This window comes from Sarcophilus harrisii, chromosome 4, assembly GCF_902635505.1.
Source record: "Sarcophilus harrisii chromosome 4, mSarHar1.11, whole genome shotgun sequence".
NCBI lineage: Eukaryota > Metazoa > Chordata > Mammalia > Dasyuromorphia > Dasyuridae > Sarcophilus > Sarcophilus harrisii.
Window position 1 is genome coordinate 45,770,608 of NC_045429.1, and position 15,742 is coordinate 45,786,349.

Below are 15,742 nucleotides of genomic sequence, written 5' to 3' on the forward strand. Positions count from 1 at the left end.
TCAACTTCTATTTCTAGTGTAGTTACCATTCCTAGGTATCTAACAAATGTTCTCTTTCTGCATGTTTTCCCTGAGCCTCAGGAAGGGATCCTCTGAACCAGAGCTGAAGTCATTTAGTACATAGCCTCCTGAACCGCTTCTTACTCTGTGCACTCGCTAAAACAGATGCACATACATTATTAATTGTTACCTAACTTGCAATCATCATCAAGGGTAGAAAAACTATACCCCCATCAGGAAAGCATGCAAACATTATGATTAGTTGAAAACATAGACGGATCTTTAAGATGTCTATAGTGAGTGAAATAGTAGCTACTGACATGTCTGGCAATGCTTATGAGGGGGAGTGTTATGAGGCTGAACCATGGTGTATTCTACCCAACTGATGGGAATCTGTGAAGCTGGAAACTCATTGGAGGAGGCTAGACTGCTACAAAGAGAAGGATATGCAGAATACTTTAGTACCACATCACTTTGATAGAATTTGCAAATTTTATGTAAGTCAAAAAATGATGACTGCATTATATTACAGGAAATTGTGGGTCCCAACTAAATAGGGGCACATAGTTTTTGGTCTAAGCACAATCAGAAGGGGGTGGGGTTCTTTGATGGAATAATAGAATGCCACCCACATTATTTGAATAGAATACAGGCTCATTTCAAAGGAAACAGGATTAATGCCTGTATTCTGTATTCGCCCAAGGCTTATTATGTGCCCTGAGGTAGGATGGAATGGATAGTTTGAAGTTTGAAGAAACTAGAATAGGAACATCTGGATGTGACTACATTGGGTGGCTTGATTACCCTGGAGAATTATTTTCAAGAGGAAAACTAAATTGTATTTGAAAAAAAAATCACAGAGTTTCTTCCTTGATAGAAGGGAATCCCTTCTATCAATAAAATCACAATGAAATGGTTTTACAGAGACAAATCTGTGATAAATAAATAAATGAATGAAGGGAATGAATGAATACATATATAAAATATGAACACTATATACACATATGGACATATCTAAATGTGTCTGTAAATGCTTTCATATGTACTTATAAATACATAGATGTGTGTTGCACGACACACATTATGAACATATATTCCTTCATACATATATATGTTATGTAGGCTTACATGTGTGTGGCTACATGCACATATATTTGTATGCAGATGAATATACAAATGCAAGTATAATATCTACCAGATCTGATCCTATTTGGTCAGCAGTGATTCAACAAATTAAAGCATTATCTGATTCCTTGACTAGAGACAGAATTTGTTGACACAGACAAATTTGTAAGGAAATGTTTCCTCATAATAAGAATAACCAAAAGTGGAATGAAGTTTTGTGTAGGATAATTACTTTTTTTAGAATATTTTTCAAAAAAGAAATTGACAAATACTTTTGGAATTATATTTCAGATTCATTTTGGTTTAAATGTCCCATAAAGTTTCTTTCAAGTATATTTTTCTATGATTCTGATTCTAATTCATCATTTATTCTGCCATCTTTATGGATAATATAGAAAGATGAGAACCTGGTAATACTATATATAAAATTATTCAGAATGAATTGAATGAATGAAATTAAAAAATGACGATTTCAATGTAAGAGACCTTTAATTAAAGGTTTCAAAGATGTGTTTCATCATATGCAATTTTATAAAGCGAATGCATAGATTGAAAGCTTATTTCAATTGTTGATAGAAAAACAGGAGGAATGACTTGTATATTAGACTGAAAAAATGCTAGACCTAAGTTAGAGATTTTCCAAATCCAGGCTCTATCACTTAAAATATTTTTGTCACCTGGATAAGCCTTTTGTACTAGGTCTGTTTCCTTAATTATAAAATGAAAATATGGAACTAGAATGCCTCCAATATCCTTCTTAGCTATGAAGCTATCATTCTAAAATGAAATTTAACAGACATAAAAATAAAATCTTATGCCTATTTTCAACAAAATATACTTCATGAGTACTAAATGAAGGAATATATTAAGATAACATTTTTTTTTCCTGAAAAGAAAGTTCTAAATTTATTGCATACTTTCATATGAATGTATATACATACACTCATTATATACACAAAAAAATGAAAAGCCATTTGGAAGGAGTGACTACCACTGAAGGGGAAAGTGGGAAAGAGCTCTGTAAAAAATGTTTTTGAGGTAAGTCTTATAGGAGGAGAGAGATTCTCTAAAAGAGAGATGAGCAAGGAGAACCTTACAGACATAAGCTAGTATAAAATCACAAGGATGAGAGAAGACATGACAAGGTTAGCTTCATGGACCAAAGAGAATAACAAAGGGAGTAATGTGTTATCAAGATGATCATAATAGGAAACCAATTGAATTTATTGAGTCAAAACTGCATAGTTAGACTTATGGTTTAGTAATAATTCATTGGCAGCTGACTGGAGAATAGGTTGAAGAGGGGAGAGACTAAATGGAAGGTTATTGTAATATGTGATAAATCAGGATTAAGATAGTGGCTGTGTGTGTAGACAAAGAGATGCATATGGGAGATATGACTTAGAAACTCACTCATAATGTGTGATATGGCTGAGTGATGGGTCATAGATGAGTCAGATTGCAAAGAAAGATAACTACAGGATAGTGGTACCATTGATAGCAGTAAAAAAAAAAAGTGGTTTGGATAGATGATTCAAGTAAATAATATTATTCTGAGGAAAGGAAATGGTGAAGGTGTGACTCAATGTTACATCCTGAAAAAAAATTATACTAAGAAACTGCTTAAAATATCTATACACTTAAACATTGTTGAACATCTAGCCTTCAAAAGGAACAAGGATAGAACATGGTCTCATTAATGTCAAAATCTTTAAAGAAAATAATTTAATATTGAAAAAAGTTTAAATGAAGCATAACTTTTTTTGAATGGCATACAAATAGGTACAAAATGAAGAAATCATTACCAGAAAAAATTTTCAGTGATTGCAACATAAATGGAATGAACAGGAATGGCAAATGAGATGTGGATTTCTTTTTTCTTATTAAAATAATTTGTTAAATTAATTTTGAACTAAGAAATTAAAACAAGCATTTCCATAACAGTGTAATAGAAAAAAAAGGCGATTACAAATGAAATGGCAAATCTATTATGTACTATTTGCTATTCCTTTTATATATAATAAAGTTATCGTGTATCTTTTTTTTTTCTTATTGTCTTTCCTTCCCTCCCTCAGAGATGGCTAGCATTAGACAGAAATGTGTATGTACATATGTGTGTATAAAGTTATTGTATATATTTATATAAACAATTGTATACATGTGTATATAACCACTCTATGCATATATCTATCATATTTTTTTCTGGGTGCTTAAAGCATCTTCCTTCATATGTCTTTTGTTATGAATTTGGGTATTTATAATGATCAAAATGACTTAGTCACTCAAAGTCATTCTTAAAACAATTTTGGTGTTACTGTATACAATGTTCTCTTGATTCTATCCATTTTACATATTATTTTCTGGAAGTCTATCCATGCTTTTCTAAGATCACCAAGCTCAAAATTTCTTAGCACGGGGATATTCCATCACAATCATACAAATACTATAACTTGTCCAACTATTCACCAAATGATGGGGAGCCCCATAATTTCCAGTTCTTTGACACTACAACAAAGAAAGCTGCTGTAAATTATCATGATTATGTCTGGCAACAAAAAAAAGTTTCAAAATACAACTCTTTTTAAAGAGGTGGGAAATCTTAGGCATGGAATATTCCATATAATACTAGACTTGCTGATGTGTTTATTATTCTTGCTGAGCTTTTTTCTTCTTTTTTATTATTTGCTATAAGAGTTATATCTCTGGGAGGACGAATGGAGAAATATGAAATATAGAGGAGTTGAAAACACAACATATATAAATTGTGTATATATGTATATGTACGTATGTGTACAAAAGATATATAGTTATCTCTAATAGAAGTAACATTTAAATAGCAATATTGAGAGATAATAGAAAGCTATTGTATGTGCATGTATGTGTGTGTTGTTCAGATTAATGTGTGAGGGTTTTCTAAGATGGATTTGAATTTAGTTCTTTCTCACTCCATATGCAGTGCCCCATGGAAAAGAGTACAAATAAGGATAGTTGAGAAGCTTCAGATTTGGTAGAAATATCTATGTCAATGAGACCAATAATTCGCAGAGGTACTGACATGGTTAGAATAAAAGTTAAAATTGAATGCAGATTTGTCTGGCTCCCAGTCAATTTTTGTTTTCATTAGGTTGTCTCTTAGATGTAACATTGAGGCACATGTATTTTCTAACCCCTTGAAGGACCATTGTTTAAAAAATGTCTGGATTCTATCTGCCATATTGCTTAGAAAGATGGCTGAAGAGCCTTTCAAATTTTGCAATGAGAAAAGTATTTGACTGTGAACATAATATAAAACATGTAAGAGCTGTGAACCAAACAACAATCCTTTTTAATATTTATGATTCAGCTTATAAATGTTCTTACATAGAACTTATAATTCATTTCTTTTTTTAAAAAAATTAAAACTTTTTCACCCTCTGTCAGGGTAAAGCACATTATCCTCGATTTCCTGTTGTGCTTCATTAAAGCTAACTTCCAATTTATCCTCAACATAATAACACTTAATTTCTCCTCAGAAATTAAACCAATTCTTCTTCTGTATTGGAGTAATAACTCTAGATATTATTAATATCATAATGAGCAGAGAACTAGTCAGTTCCCCAGTATAATACACTATTCAGGGTCAGATTTTGATAAATGCAATATTTCAAGGTAATATAGAGTTATAAACATTTCATTTTCTCCAGTAAATATGAAGTCCAATAGTTTATAGGTTAGATCTATCACTCTACAGCATAGAGTATGCATATAGAAATAGCACATCTCACAATTACAGATTCTCAAAGGTCGAAGGTACCTTGGATGTCAATGAGGCAAAATAATTCCCTTAGCAGTAAACTTGAGCATAATCTGCCTTTCCTTTCCTTAAGTTTTCCAGTTAATTGGAATATACCATCTTCTGAAGAAGCTTGTTACTTACCCTTTTCTCCATGACATTAAACCCAACTATTCCTTCCCACATCTTCCTCCTCTCAGATTTCTGACTTTTGGTCTCAAACAATACATATCTAATTCCCCTTCTCTGTCATAATTCGCAAACATTTGAAGCTAGTTTTTATATTTCCCCAAATCTTTTTACATGATAAAAGTTCATTGTTCATTTTAACTCATCCTCAAATGTCATAATTTGAAAGCCATTACCATCCTGAAAGTCCTCCTTTGAGTTATCTCTAGTTTAGCAATATTAGGCTGAGATTTGATTGTGATACATAATACAATCTAATTGAGGCAAAGCACACAATATAAGAGGTACTATGACCTCTATAGTCCCTGGAGCATACCATTGAGATAGATTCGATGCAATGGTCCTGGTACATTATCTAATCCATTCCCTTGGTTTATAGAAGATGAAGCTGCAAAGGAGCTTGTGTCAGACTCATTGTCACACAAGTTATAAATATCAGAACTAGGCTTCAAACTCATATCCTTTGATTTCAATAAATCCAGTTTTCTTTCCAGACAAGTTATATTTGTACTACTTCTAATAAGTAACAAATATTGTCTTTTATTTATAAAGTGTTTGGCACATAGTATCTAGTATATACATATTTCCTTCTCTTTTCCTTCCCAAAGCTCCTTTCTCTGAAATCACACAGTACATTATAAGTTTGAAGTCCAATAAAACTTCCCAGATTTTTTTTTCCAGAATTCTACCTAATCATACTTCTCCATATTGTTCATGTGAAGTTTTTTTTTCTCTGTTTTTTTAAATCCAAGTTTAAGTCTCCTGTTTTGCTATATTCTGTTGTATATTGGCTCTGTATTCTGATCTGTAGTGATTGTTCTATATCTGTGATCACCAAGGTAGTACAAGAGATAAAATTCTCACTAGTCTTGGAGTCAGAAAGTTCAAATCTCACCTTAGTCTAGGGAGAAAGTCACTTACCCTCTATTTGCCAAAATTTGCTCATTTGTAAAATAACAATGGCACCTAACTCCCAAGAGTTCAGATCATCATCATCATCACCATCATTATCATAATAATTTAATGTATTTATTAGCTTGTCTCTAGTTCTGAGCACAGGGCCTTTCTTATGGAAGCTATTAACTCCAACATGTCCTTTTTAATACTCTAAAGATCTGAGGTCACCTCACTCAATATCTTGCAAGTGTACTATCGATGCTATAATTAACACTTAGATTGTTTATGTCTCCTAAATAAATGAATTCACCAACAAATTATCGGACAAAAATACACACATAACAACTCAGGGTATTGGGAAATGAGTCCTCGATTTGTAGTTAGTATTCTAGCTCTGCCACTTACTATCTGAATAAACTCTAGTTCTCAACTCTTCAACCATAAAATTAGGTCATAGGACTGACTGACTTTAAGATCCCATTTAGCCTTTAAAATATGATACTAAAAATCAAAATAATACAAAAAACATCAACAGACCTTTATATTTGATTTCAGAAGATGGGAAAAGACAAATCAATCATTTAGAAAGTAAAGGTGAGTTGCTGAATCTTTCACTTTATTTCCATTTTAAATTCTTGAAAACATTAGCTACTAGGTAAGTGGACAGAGTTTGGAAACAGTGACTTTTCAGCTTATTACTATAAGCTCCTTTCCATATGCTCATGTTTCTATGCTTATAATGTGAAAAGCATTGTTTTTTCCTGTAAAAATCCACTGATTTTTAAAAATAATCATATTGATCCACCAATGAAGCCATTTGAGGCTCCTATTAGATGTTTAGCACTATATTAGTCTTAGCAAGTGATAGATGGATATGATATAAAAGTGTTACCTTGAGTTTTCATGTGTAATACAATCAGCATAAATTCATTTATATCTATCTATCTAGCTATCTAATCACAATATAAAAAATAAATGATCCCTTTAATCCACTAGCATTTCATACCCTCTTGTATCCTTGGACAGAATAAGACATGTCATTCTTTTTGTATGTATTTTCAGTTTTGTCTGAGCCACACATGAGCCATAAGATCTCTTAGTTCCTCAGTCAATTATGTATGACTTGTCCTCATACAATACTAGTTTTAACAAGACAGATTTAGAAAGAATAGAGATTTGTATGAATTGATGCACAGTGAATTGAGCAAAATCAGGAGGGATTACCATCACTTTCCAGATAGAAAACTGATAAACTCAAGAAGCAGGTTGATCATATCTCTCTCTGTATCTCTTTATCTTTATTTCTCTTCTTTTTTTAGAACATGGCTAATATGGAAATTTGTTTGGAATGACTTCATATTTTTAAGAGATTATACATTTGTTGCTAGGTAGGGGAGGGGATAGAGGAAGGGAGTGGATCTAATGATGAAATGAAAGAAAAAAAGTGTAATTATAACATTATAGCATTTTAATTTCTGGTTTTAGATAATGCCTTGGGTTGTCAACTCCACTTGAATACTTGTATAAGAATATGACAATGAAAATTCAGAAATGTGGATAAAACATTCTATTACTACCAGAATATTTATGAATATTAAAAGAAATACAAAGTAGTTCTGTCTACACTGTGAAAATATTGTAATATATCAATAATGTATTTTTGTCATACCACGAATAAAGTCTTATATATTATAAAATTAATTAATATATAAAAATACAATATATGACAATAGGTAATATGTGATAATATGATTGTTTTATATATATATATACATATATATATATATAAAGTATTATGTTATCCAGTATTTTAAATTTATTTTTTTCTATATTCTACCTGGCATACAATAGATGCTTAATAAATTGCTATTTATTGATTATTGACTCTAATACTTTGTAATAAAGTTGAATCAGAAATATATATTTCTTATTCTTGGCTTTCCTATTGTTTTAATAAATAAAAAGAAAATGATATCTTAGATAAAATTAAAATTTCAAATATACTAAATTAGAATAATGTGATCACTTTATAGGAATCATTATTCACACTCTTCAAGACCTAACAGTCTTGTACAGTCAAAGATGATGTGTATTTTTGTTTTGGCCTAATGAAATTTTATGAATATGCATTAGCTTAAAATGTAAAAGAGAAAGTATTTCAAAAGAGTATGTGATTAGATAAATTTACAGAAGAGTTTTGAAAACGTCAGTTGCAAGTAGATTTATTTGTAGTAGAAAGGCTGTGTTTGCAAAGTACTGAAATTTGAATGAAGTTTATAGGTTCAAATCCCATCTCTGAACCTTATCATGTGACCATGAGTGAGCAATTTAAATTTTCCAATTCTTTGGCAATTCCCAAATTCTGGTCTGCATGACTAGAAGCAAGTCACTTACCTCCATTAACATTAGACAACTCCTTAAGACATATAAATGTATCATAAATATTAATGAAACTTTTAAATAAAGTATAAGAAATAGCATTTTTCATCAGCTAGATACTGGCATGATCTGCTAACTCCTAACCCCAAATAGAAAGCCAATAGCAAGAGAGGATTTGTGTGAGGGATTGTATAATATAATATCTGTGCATTGACAATAAAATTTGGAAAGACTACTAAATCTAGAGTCAGGATAAAAATGTTAGAATCCTAGACCTATTAACACCTTTAATATTTGGACAAATTGCTTTGTAACTTGTAAGTTTCAGGTAAAAGTAAATCCTGATGGAGCCAATCAGTGGTTTGAAGAAGGCCTACATATCTATCTTCACAAGTGTGAAAGGAAGTCAAAGTAGCATGATCCAGGGAACTTGCTCTTGCCCTGGAGTTTAGAAAAATCAGAAATTTGAATTAAAAAAATTGAGTGTCTGATAATGTAAAGTCATGAGATTATTACGAACTGAACTAGATAGAATTGAAAATAAAAGGTATCAGACAAAAGGAAGAAGAAAAACTTGTACTGAATTGTACCAAACAAGAAGAGCTATAGGATGAACCATGTCTTTATATACATCTTGGAGCAGAAGGTGAAAACTAAAGAAACCAATTACAGCAGAGCCAACATGGCAGAGAGCAGACACAACTCTCTGTAACCTCCTCCAACCTTCTCTCAAACCAATAGCCTCTAAACTGGTTTTGAAGTCAAAGAATTTACAAATACTTGGAGTACAACACATTTCCGGAAGAAGATACTTTGGAACAACTTCAGAACAGATCTGTTTCAATCAAGCAGGGGAACAGTCTACCAAACCCAGACCACAGCATAGGAAGATTGGAACAAGAAGTTGGAGCTCAGAGTCAGAGTGTTTCCACTTCCAAGCACCTGGGAATCTTCTGTGACCCTCTTGGGCCATCCTATCCTGGTTGCAAGCAGGTGGTTTGGCAGATTTGCTTTTTGTAAAAGACAAAAGATTGAGCCCGGGAAGAACTTTGACCCTAGCCACCATTACCCAGCACTGGAAATTAACGAGCAGAACTGTTCCAGGGCAAATTATAGCAGCTGTAATTCCTTTGCAAGGAACAGGCCTCAAGCCTTAAAAAAAATAACTAAAAAACAAAAAAGAACTCTTACCATAAACAGCTTTTATGGAGAGAGAGAGGAACAGGCTTCAAATCCTCAAATTTCCAAAGGAAAAGCAACTCCAGAAGAAGCTCCAAAAAGAGTCACGAGCTGCTCCCTATTTCATAAGGCTTTCTTCAGAGATTGCCTAAGGATCTTAAAAGAGAGTTAGAAGAAAAATGCGGAAGTGAAATGAGATCAATGCAAGAAGAAAAAATGGAAAAAGAATGCAAGAAACAAAAAAAAATAATTGGCCAATTGCAAAAGGAGCTAAAAAATGTAACTGAAGAAAATAATACACTAAAAATTAGAATTGAACAAATGGAAGTGAATGACTCAATAAGACTTCAATAACCAGTCAAACAAAAACAAAGAAAATGAAAAATAGAAAAAATATGAAATATTTTCTAGGAAAATCAATTGATCTGGAAAATAGATCTAGGAGAGACAATCTAAGGATTATTAGGCTTCCTGAAAGCCATGGGAAAAAATTAATCTCCAAACACAGAACTCAAGAGAAGCATAAAAAGGTAAAAAAGAAAGAACTTTTGAGAACTATATTTCTGTTACGGGTATATTTAGAGAGGGCAGGTATACTTTGATTTTATTATGCTAATATAAAAAAAAACTTTTTGGGTAGAAAGGGGATCACACTGGAAGATGAGGAAAAAAGGAGGTTAAAATAAGGAAAATTATATCCCACAAAGGGGCAAATTTTGGAAAAAACTATTATAATTGAGGGAAAGAATGCAGGGGGTTGAGTATTGTGTGAATCTTACTCTCATCAGTTTTAGCTCTAAGAGAGAATATCAGACATATTTTTAAATCATAAAGAAACTTGTCTCACCTTAGAGGGAATTAGGAGGGAAAGGGAGAAAAGAAAGGGAAAGATTAATAGAAGAGGAAAAAGAATAAATTAAAAAAATAGCAAATCATAGACACAATTAATAATTTCATCCAAGAAAATGACGATAATGAGACAACATACCAAAATTTGTGGATTGCAGCAGTAATAAGGGGAAATTTTATTTCTCAAGATGATTATTTGCATAAAATAAAGAGAAAAATCAATGAATTGAGCTTTCAATTAAAAATCTTAAAAAAAGAACAAATTAACCCCTCCCTTCAAGTACAAAACTTGAAATTCTAATTTCTAAATAAATTATATTTAATCTAAATAAATTTAGATCAATTAATATTTAATCTAGATAAATTCTAATTCAAAATAAAAGAAGAGATTAATAAAAGTGACATTAAAGTTCTGTTGAATTAATAACCAAAACTAAAAGTTGGCTTTATGAAAAAGCCAACGAAATAGATAAAATTTTAGTTGATTTGATAAGAAAAAGGAAAGAGGAAAATCAAATCGTTAGTCTCAAAAATGAAAAGGGAGAACTTTCCACCAATGAAGAAGAAATTAGAGCAATAATTACGAGTTACTTTGTCCAACTTTATGCCAATAAATTTGATAACCTAAGGGAAATGAAGGCATACCTACAAAAATATAGATTTCCCAGATTAACAGAAGAGGAAATAAATTATTTAAATAGTTCCATTTTAGAAAAAGAAATAGAACAAGCTATTAATCAACTCCCTAAGAAAAAATCCCCAGGACTAGATGGATGTACATGTGAATTCTACCAAACATTTAAAAAACAATTACCTCCAATACTATGTAAACTATTTGAATAAATAGGGAATGAGGGACTCCTAGAAAATTTGTTTCATGACACAGATATTGTATTGATACCTAAACCAGGTAAGATAAAAACAGAGAAAGAAAATTATGGACCAATCTCCCTAAAGAATATTGATGCAAGCATCTTAAATAAAATTTAAGCAGAGTGTGGTGTTCTCTTCTTTTGTATAATATAATGGTTCTCTAGGAGCAGGTTTCTTGGGGAGGTTTTCTGGAGGCAACCTTAGTTTCAGTTCAGAGTAATAACCACCACAAATACATCCAGCTGATAAAATCCAAATGTTTATTTTCTCCTTCAGAATCTTGTCTCCTTGCCTGGGGCTGGGCAGCTTTCTGGAGAGCCTTTCAGAGCAGCCTTGGTCTAATGGGGGAAGTGCAGGAGGCCAGCCACCACTGTAGTGTGAGATGGAATGAATGAATCTGGTTCTGCCTCCGAGAGTGGGTTTCTTCTGAACTGACTCTGACTGATTCACTGAAGCTCTTTTTATGCTCTGTGTAAAAGGTTGACTCTTCCTCTGAGAGAGTGGGATTGTGGATTTCTGACTTGTGAATCTCATACTGAATACTGACTTGTGAATCTCCCAAAAGTGTGAACTCCAATGAGTACTTAAATACATTAATGAGCTAGAGAATTTGCTAAGTACCATGCTAAATTAGGCAACTGACATCACTTTGTAAGGATTCTAACAAAGAGATTATAATAAATCCTTCTCAGGATAATACTTGACCAAGTAGTATTTATATCAATAATGCAGGGCTGGTTTAATATTAGGAAAAGTATTAGCATAATTAACTATATTAATAACCAAATTAGCAAAAATATGATTTTCTCAATAGATGCAGAAAAAAGATTTGATAAAATCCAAAACCCATTCCTATTAAAAACACTAGAGAGTATAGGAATACATGGACTTTTCCTTAAAACAATCAGTAGCAGCATCTATGTAAAACCTTCAGCAAGCATCAGATGTAATGGGAATAAATTGGAACCATTCCCCATAAGAGCAGGGCTGAAACAAGGTTGCCCATTATCACCATTACTATTCAATATTGTATTAAATATGCTAGCTTTAACAATAAAAGAAGAAAAAGAGATCAAAGAAGTTATATTAGGTCATAAGGAAACCAAATTATCACTCTTTGAAAATGATATAGTATATTTAGAAAACTTTTGAGAATCAACTAAAAAACTACTAAAAACAATCCATAACTTTAGCAAAGTTGCAGGCTATGAAAAATAAATCCACATAATCATCCACATTTTTATGCATACCTAACAAAATCCAAAAGCAAGAGATACAAAGAGAACTTCCATCTAAAATAACCGTTGATAGTATAAAATATTTGGGAATCTATCTGCCAAGGGAAAGTCAGGAACTATATAAGCAAAATTATAAAACACTTTCCACACAAATAAATTCAGATCTAAATAGTTGAAAAAATATCAAGTGCTCTTGGAAAGATCCAGTGAATATAATCAAGATGACAATACTACCTAAACTAATCTATTTATTTAGTGCTGAACCAATAAAACTCCCAAGAAACTTTTACTGACCTAGAAAAAATAACAAGAAAATTAATCTGGAAGAACAAAAGGTCAAGAATTTCAAGGGAATTAATGGAAAAATAAATCAAATGAAGGTGGTCTAGCTGTACCAGATCTAAAACTATATTATAAAGCAGTGGTCATCAAAACCATTTGGTACTGGCTAAGAAACAGAGTAGTTGATGAGTGGAATAGCTTAGGTTCACAGGACAAAACAATTAATGGCTATAATAATCTAGTGCTTGAAAAACCTAAAGACTCCAGCTTTTGGAATAAGAACTAACTATTTGACAAAAACTGCTGGGAAAGTTGGAAACTAGTGTGACAGAAAGTAGGCATTGACCCACACCTAACACCATATACCAAGATAAGGTCGAAATGGGTTCACAATCTAGACATAAAGAATGATATTATAAACACATTAGAAAAATATACCATAATTTACCTCCCAGATCTTGAAGGAGGAAGAAATTTGTGCCCAAAGAAGAACTAGATGTCATCATTGATCACAAAATAATTTTGATTATATTAAGTTTAAAAGTTTTTGTATGAAACAAAACTAATTCAGATAAGATTGGAAGGGAAGCAATAAACTGGGAAAACATTTTTTATATTTAAAGGTTCTGATAAAGGCCTCATTTCTAAAATATTTAGAGAATTAACTCAAATTTATAAGAATTCAAGCCATTCTCCAATTGATAAATGGTCAAAGGATATGAACAGACAATTTTCAGATGAAGAAATTGAAACTATTTCTAGTAACATGAAAAGGTGCTCCAAATCACTATTGATCATTGAAATGCAAATTAAGATAACTCTGAGATACCACTTTACACTTGTCAAATTGCTTAAGATGACAGGAAAAGATAATGATGAGCATTGGAGGGAATGTGAAAAAGCTGGGACACTGGTACATTGTTGGTGGAACTATGAATAGAGCTAGCATTCTGGAGAGAACTATGCTCAAAAAATTATCAAACTGTGCATACTCTTTGACCCAGCTATGTTTCTAGTGGGTTCATATCCCAAAGAGATCTTAAAAGAGCCAAAGGGATCTATACATGCAAAAATGTTTGTGGCAGCTCTGTTTGTAGTGCTAGAAACTGGAAACTGAACGGATGCCCATGATATATTGATGTTATGGATAATTATTGTTCTGTAAAAAATGATCAGGAGGATGATTTCAAGAGGCCTGGAGTGACTTACATGAACTGATGCTAAGTGAAATGAGCTGAACCAGGAGATCATTTACATGGCAACAACAAGACTATATTATGATCAATCTGATGGAAATGGCTCTCTTCAACAATGAAATGATTCAAACCAGTTCCAGGTGTTCACTGACAAAGAAAGCTACATACGCCCAAATAGAGGCCGGTGGGAACTGAGTTTGAACCATAATGTAGTATTTTCATGCTTTCTGTTGATATTTGCTTGCATTTTGTTTTCTTTCTCAGGTTTTTTTTCTTTTTCAATCTGATTTTTCTTGTGCATATAGATACCTATATAAATACGTATACATATATAGGATTTAGCATATATTGTAACATATTTAACATGTATTGAACTACTTGCCATCTAGAGGAGGGGGTGGGGGAAAGGAGGGAAAAATTTGGATCAGAAAGTTTTGCAAAGGTTTTGTAAATAAAAATTTTTGATAAAATATATTAGATTTTCAAAAAAAAAAAGAGTTACAATCACTTCTCATAGACTGAGAGAAATTCAAGGAAAACTAGTTATTTTTCATCAGCCATCTATTCTGGTTTCTTTTGCTTGTAATACTATGTTATTTTCTCTTTTCCCAAAAGTTTTTAGTAACCAGAATTGTGCACAATCACAAAGAAGCCAAGTGAAAACTGGACATATATTCCAGTTTAAATAAGGCAAAAAGCCATTCTTCTGCCAAAAGGTTATGAGAATTTTTAAGTGGGGGCTCTGAGCAATTGTCATTATACTTTTAAATTTTCATTTACTGTGTACTTCCTAAAATATCAGAGAAAGGAGCTGAACCTAAAAGACCATTATACTAATGTTTGCTTTAAATAAGTCATTTATTATAATAGATTATATAGTTAGTAATATCCCAGAAGATTAAAACAGTAAGGAGGAAAGAGTGGAGATTTTTTGTGTACTCTTAGAAACACTTAAACCTATTGTTTTACATTCCTTTTCTGTTTGCCTTAGTTTCTCTTTTGTAAAATGAAGGGGTTGGAAAATAATTTGTAATGCTCAAAATATGATGTTCCTCTAAATATATAACATCATTAATTTTGGACTATTTAAATAACTTCAGGAGGAGTTTTGTTGAGTTCATCTTTGATTAATTTTATTGTAATTATTATTCATCAGACACCAAAAATCAAATATGTCATAACAAGATGTCCACACTGATATTGCAAATGCCATACTTAATTTCATACAAATACATATCTCATATATTTATTTATTTTTATTTTTTTCTTTTCTTTTTAATTTATAAAATAAAATATGTATTTCTACTAAGACAGTCAAATAAAAATAACGTGAGTCCATATAATATTTAAAGAAGGTACAGAATGGCAGTTTACATAGAAGTAAACATATAAATATATTAATCCAGATTTATTGGCAAATGAATTTTTTAATTAAGACATTTCACTTACATATGGAGGCAGGTAGAGAGAAATTTACATGCATACATTCTTTTCTTTTCTTTTCTTTCTTTCTTTCTTTCTTTTTTTTTTTACACAGAATCTCTAAGATGCTTACCAGAGAACTCTCAAACTCAGAATTTGGAGAGACCTCAATGATCATCTAATCAAACATACTTAAATAAAAAACCTCTCTGCAATATTTATGACAAATAGTAAACCAGCTCATTCCAAAAGATTGTAAATTGTGGAGGGGGTGGCTACAAATACTTATACGTGTATTAGATAATATTTTATATATGATTTCCTTATTTTAAATACTTTGT